We start from the raw sequence: 6,866 nt of genomic DNA on the forward strand, positions 1-6,866 counted from the left end.
GAGGGTTTGGCTGTGTGAAGCCAATTAGTGCGTGAACCTCCAAGTGAGTGAATTGCCACAATGAGGACTAGCTTGCCGGCAAGCAAGTGAACCTCGGTAAAAATCATTGTGTTCATCTTTGATTCCAAGGTGATTGGTCTTCATTGTTATTCATCCTTGTGATTGATTGGTTCATTCATCTATGCGGTGGTATAATCTTCTTGATCACTCTCTTTACTTTACCACAGACTAGTTGACAAGCTCTTTAGTGTAGCTAGTTGTGAGAGCTTGCTTGCTTGGTTGGTGTGGCTCTTTAGTTAGCCTTTGAGAGCACACTAACATAGGGTAGTGTCATAGCTCTTGTGTGAATCGACACTATCTAAACTAGAATTGTGGTAGGTGGCTTGCATTTTGAGTAGGCTAGCGCAACACTTGCTTCGCCTCATAATTGTCTAACCATTTTGTTAAGTGTTGTTGTAGAAATTTTTATTAGGCTATTCACCCCCTCTAGCCATTAGGACCTTTCAGCCGCCCTGATAGCAGTAAAGACATGCTGCATGAAGCCAAGTAACTACTGCTGTATCATAAGCTACTGCTACATGGCCTGCTGCTGCCTCTAGAACTTGCCCTATCGAGCCTGAACCTATGCAAGTGTAGCTATGGTCTCCTCTGCCTAGCGTGCCTGGTCCTGCCTCATCCGCTCAAGTACTGCTATGAGGGCTAGATCTGCCTATGATGGCTGTGGTAGAGCTGAGCTAGAGCCACTGGCCTCTCTGTCGTGTGGTCGAGAAGGCATCTGAGGAATAGGCTGATAATCATCATCTGAGGTGTCACTAGGGTCACTCTCAACCACACCCTCCTGCTAAGCATCAAGCTCCTCCTCCTCTATCACTACAATGCTCCTGATGATCTCATCCTGCTGGGTTGCTGTCTTTGGGACCTCTAGGGGATGGCTCGGCTGGTGGGGTGTCCTCGCACTACTGTGGCAGAGCATCTGAGTCATGTTATATGGAGGAAACTCTATAGTAGCACCTGTATACTCAGCCATCGTCTCTGGGGACTTCTATGTAACTACCTTTCGAATCAAGAAGGTGATCCAGTAAGCATAAGGCAGCTATCGGTGACCTCTAAAATGGCTCCAGTTGTTCAAATGAATTGACCTGACTCACCCTTTAGTGCCCGATCACAACCAGACCAGTGTCTGGCCAGTCATTTGACCCTCCATTCACTTCCAACTCAAAATCATATGTGAATGAAGTTTGCTCCAATTGATCTTAGGGCTACTCCTGAGCTACCTAGTGCTAGATTTGACAAGTGTGCACCACACCTAACCCACTAGACTCACCTAGGTCAAGCTACTAGTCCATACCCCCTTAATAGTATGGCCAAAGGAAAAACAAAGTCCTAAACTACTCTAAGTGTCTCTCCAACACCAAACAACACTTAGAACTAGTCCTGTCCTTAACCTTGTTGTCCATTCTTTGAAAACCAAAATGATTTCCATCATCAAGGGCATGACCACCATGATTGCCCAATCAATTGCCATTACCATGACCTAACTTAATTGCCTCTACAAAACACACGTTAGTCACAATAATCTCATGTTGTCATTAATCACCGAAACCCATCTAGGGGCCTAGATGCTTTCGGGGGTGACCAAGTACGTCATAGAGTCTTTTCATGACCTCCTCGCAGAGGAGTCAGAGTCACCCTCTGGCTCTGAACTCTAATTGGGGAAGCCATCACCCCTCTCGTGAATGCTTCATGGCAGGTACCTCTAAAGGACACATCGAAAGCATCTGCGAGGAGGAGGCTACCTCGACTGAATGACCTTGATGATGGGTGGAGCAGTTGAAGGCCCGACACTAAGAGCTCGAGTAGGTGTGACTGGAGCTCGAGCAAGAATGCGCGGAGCTTGATGGCAAGATCAAGTGCCACAAGGACGGTGGGCGCGCATGCGCCATGGCCTATGACGTGATGTGAACTGGAGGATCATCGAGGATGATGAAGCCCTCCCACACTTCGCCTGGGTGAGCTAGAACATCATTGTTGCGGCGGCCTTGCTCTATGGGCTTCCGAGGGCCGCGACACCCAATGAGCGTCGGACCCATCATGAGATTCACACTGCTGCTTGAGCGCGCGGTGGCACAGCAAGCCAAGAGCTCACTATCTTGGTGATGCGAGCTCGATGCCAGCCAGCGCACTCCCTCAAAGCAACCTGACAAGGATGCATCAGGTTCACCAGGTGCCGCAAAGCGGCAAGCCACACATCATGGTTCTGGTGCATGAGCACCTCAGCCACAACCAGTGATGCGAGCGACACCCTCGACGCCTATAGGTGTACCCATGGTGATGCTGGGGGAGGGGGCTAGCCATGGCTACCACCCACGACGTGGCGGACGCTACTGATAGCGGCAAGGACCAAAGCTCAAGCCCTGGCTTACCGGACCTCAGGCCTTTGGGCGACACATCATCAATGCTAGCCTTCCCGCCAAGGTACCAACCACCAACCAACATCCCAAAAGACTCTAGGGAATCAAACCCAGGACTATGGCTCGAGGATTATTGGCTTGCCTACCAAGCCGGTGGGGCAAATAATGATGATTTCATCATCCACAACCTTCCATTATTCCTAGCTGACTCAGCGTGGACATGGTTGGAACACCTTCCGCCCAATGTGGGGAACTTCTAGGGCACGTACAAGCATCCTGACAACCCATGGAATCTCAAGAACTGTCGGTAGAAGGCCGAAGAGACCCTCCATGGGTACATCCGGCACTTCTCTCGGTAGTGCAATGAGCTGCCTAACGTCGCCTGACACTGACGTTATAGGAGCTTTCCTATTTGGGACCACCTTGCGAGTCCCTTGTTCACAAGCTAGGACGTAAGGGTCCATGAACCACCAAGAAACTCTTTGACATCGCCACCAGCCACGCCTCAGGTGAGGAAGCGGTCGGAGCAATCTTCAACCACCTCAAAGGCAAGGCGAAGCGGGATGAGGACACTGTTGGAGAGGACATGCCCAACCGTCCTATCAAAAAGAAGAACAAGCAACGACATGAGGGCTCGCTCGTGGCCGCCGCCAACCATAGAAGGGGTCGGAAGCCCATAGAGGGTACTCCGAACCACTTTGAGAAGATGCTCGAGGGGCCATGCCCAAACCATGCCTTTCCTATCAAGCATCTATACAAGGACTATGGTCTCATGAAGCGGTTCTTGTCTAGAGGTTCCAACAAGGGGGAGCATAGGAAGGATCCTGACCCAACCATGGACGATGCCGAGGGGAAGGACGGTAGCTTTCCAACTCCAGGATGGCTGCCTCATGATCTTCAGAGGGTCGACAACCTATGACTCCAAGCACCATCAGAAGCTCGCATGCCACGAGGTCTATATGGCTGAGCCAGCCACGCCTACTTTCCTCCAGTGGTTGGAGTCCACCATAACCTTTGTTCTGACTGACCACCCAGAGAGCGTCCCACAGCCGGGGAGATATCCGCTCGTGGTTGACCCTAATCATTAGCACGAAGCGGCTCCCTAAGGTACTGATGGAAGGAGGCAGCGGCCTCAACATCATGTACGTCGAGATGGTCGATGCCATGGGCATCGACCGATCGCACATCTAGCTGACCAGAGCACCTTTCCATGACATCCTACCTAGAAAGTAGGCCAGTGCACCTTGGGTAGATTGATATGCCCATCACCTTTAGGGATCCATCCAATTATAGGACATAGACCCTCACCTTCGAGGTGGTGGGGTTCCATGGAACCTACCATGCCATCCTAGGACATCCATGCTACGTGAAGTTCATGGCTATCCCCAACTACACCTACCTAAAGCTGAAGATGCCGGGCCCAAGCGGGGTCATCACTGTCGGCACCTCCTTCTAGCATGCCTATGAGTGCGAGGTCAAATGCTGCGACCACGCTGCGGCGATCGTCACCTCCAAGGAGCTTGCGGTCATTAGGAAGGAGGTCACCAAAGAAGCACCCAACCCCAAGCGGTCGACCAGGGTCTTTTGAGCCAGTGGAGGGCGCTAAAGAGGTCCTCATAGACTCTAGTGGCTCCAAGAGCAAGGTAGTGTGCATTGGCACTATGCTTTCCTCTGAATTGGAAAGCGCGCTCGTCTACTTCCTTCACGCCAACAAAGACATCTTTGCATGGATGCCCTCGGACATGCTAGACATTTCAAGGGAAGTCACCAAGCATAACTTAAAGATCAAGCCAGGCTCCAAGCCAGTGAAACAACGCCTGCATTGCTTCGATGAGGGAAAGCATAGGGCCATCGGCGAGGAGATCACAAAGCTTTGGGCAGCCGGGTTCATCAAGAAAGTGTACCACCCTGAATGGTTAGTAAATCCTGTTCTTGTACAAAAAAGAGTGGGAAATGGAGGATGTATGTTGACTATATGGGTCTCAACAAAGCGTGTCTAAAGGATCCATTCCCTTTGCCACGCATAGACCAAGTAGTCAACTCCACCTCAGTGTGCAAAACCCTTTGCTTCCTTGATGCAGTACTTCAAGTATCATCAGATCATGATGAAAGAGTCCAACCAGCTCATGACAGTCTTTCATCACCCCATTTGGATTGTTCTGCTATGTCACAACGCCATTCGGTCTGAAGAACGATGGAGCTACGTACTAGCATTGTATGCTCAAGTGTTTTAGTAACCTCATCGGGCGAACCATTGAGGCCTACATAGACAACATCGTGGTCAAGTCCAAATGGGCTGACTAGGTCGTAGCCAACCTTGAGCAAACCTTCACCAAACTCTGAGCTAACTGACATTAAGCTCAACCCCGAGAAGTGCGTTTTTGGGGTCCCGAGGGGTATGCTGCTAGGGTTTTATCATCTCCGAGCGCGGCATCAAGCCCAACCTAGAGAATATCTTTGCCATCATAAGGATGGGCCCTAATTTAGAACATAAAGGGGGTACAATGAGTTACAGGGTGCCTCGCCGCACTCAGCCACTTTATCTCGCACCTCGGTGAAAGTGGTCTCCCTCTTTATCGGCTTCTAAAGAAGGCTGACCACTTTGAATGGACGCCCGAGGCCTAGGAGGCACTTGACACTGGTCAAGCAGCTCCTGATGAAGGCCCCGATCTTGGTCCCTCTGATCGAACGAAGAACCACTTCTGCTCTACATTTCAGCCACCACACAAGTGGTCAGCGCCGCCCTGGTAGTGGAGCGAGAGGAAGAGGGCCATGCCCTCAAAGTATAGTGTCCTATGTACTTCATTAGCTGAGGTCTTGTCTGATTCCAAGACCCGCTACCCTCAAATCCAGAAGCTCATGTATGCTGTCCTCATCGCTAAGAGGAAGCTATGCCACTACTTTGAGTCACATCTGGTGATGATCGTGACTGTCTCTCCCCCTCGGCGAGGTCGTCCAAAACCAGGATGCCATGGGAAGGATCACGAAGTGGGCAGCTCAAGTTGATGGGGCAGGGCATTTCGTATGCCTCCCATACTGGCCATCAAGTCCTAGGTGCTGGTTGATTTCGTTACAGAGTGGACTGAGGTCCAAATGCCACCAGCAGTCGTTGACTATGAGTACTGGACAATATATTTTGATGGATCACTAATGAAGAAAGGCGCTGGTGTAGGGCTGATCTTCATTTCACCTCTTAGAGTATGCATGAGGTACATGGTTCACATCCATTTTCCCTCCTCCAACAACATGGATGAATACAAGGCACTCATCAATGGTGTGTGCATCACCATTGAGCTCGGCATCTGATGCCTCGATATTTGGGGTGACTCCTATCTGGTCATCGACCAAGTCATGAAGGAGTTAAGCTGCCACAACGCCAAGATGGCTGCATATTGCTGAGAAGTCCACCAACTAGAGGAAAAGTTTGACAGGCCTCGAGCTCAACCACATCCCAAGGCATCTCAATGAGGCGGCCGACACACTAGGCGAAAGTGGCATCTGGCCGAGAGCCAGTGCCGACAGGCATCTTCGCCAGCGATCAACACCAGCCCTTGGTCCGCTATGAGGAGCTAGAACAAGCTGGTGGTGGACCCCTACCCTAGGCTTAGGGGCTGGCCAACCATCGGCTCCATCTGACCCTAAAGTCATGGAGCTCGACAAGGATCCAGTGACTAGAGCCTTACCCTCTGGTCGACTAGAAGGCGCCTTACCTTGACTACCTCCTCCGTGAGGTGCTGCTGACGGACAAGACAAAGGCTCGGTGGCTCATGCGCATCGCTGCTAAGTCCTTTGTCCTTATTGAGACCAAACTCTATAAGCGAAGCCACACTAGGATCCTATAGCGCTGCATCCCCACCGATCAGGGGAAGCAGTTGCTGAGCCATATCCATGGTGGGCTTTGCTGGTCATCATGCCGTGCCTAGAACCCTAGTCAGAAATGCATTTCGATAGGGCTTCTACTAGCCAACCACGATGGCCGACACTGAGCATATCATACACACCTAAAAAGGGTGTCAGTACTATGCTCAACAAACCCACCTTGCTGGCCCAAGCACTCTAGACAATCCCCATCACATGGCCATTCACAGTTTGGGGGCTCGATCTAGTTGGACCTCTCAAAAGAGCACCCGGGGGCTACACCCACTTGCTTGTCACCAAAGACAAGTTTACAAAGTGGATAGAGGCTCGGCCGATCTCCGTGATCAAGTCCGAGCAAGCCATGCTGTTCTTCCTCGACATCGTCCATCGCTTTGGGATTTCGAACTCCATCATCATGAACAATGGCACGTAGTTCACTAGAAATAAGTTCCTCTAATTCTGTTATGAATGCCACATCCATGTCGATTGGGCCGCCAGTGCGCACCCCCACATGAATGGGTAGGTCAAGCACACAAAATGGCATGGTCCTACAAGGCCTCAAGCCCAGGATTCAACCAGTTGAACAAGTTTGGCACA

Source organism: Miscanthus floridulus, chromosome 4, assembly GCF_019320115.1.
Source record: "Miscanthus floridulus cultivar M001 chromosome 4, ASM1932011v1, whole genome shotgun sequence".
Lineage (NCBI taxonomy): Eukaryota > Viridiplantae > Streptophyta > Magnoliopsida > Poales > Poaceae > Miscanthus > Miscanthus floridulus.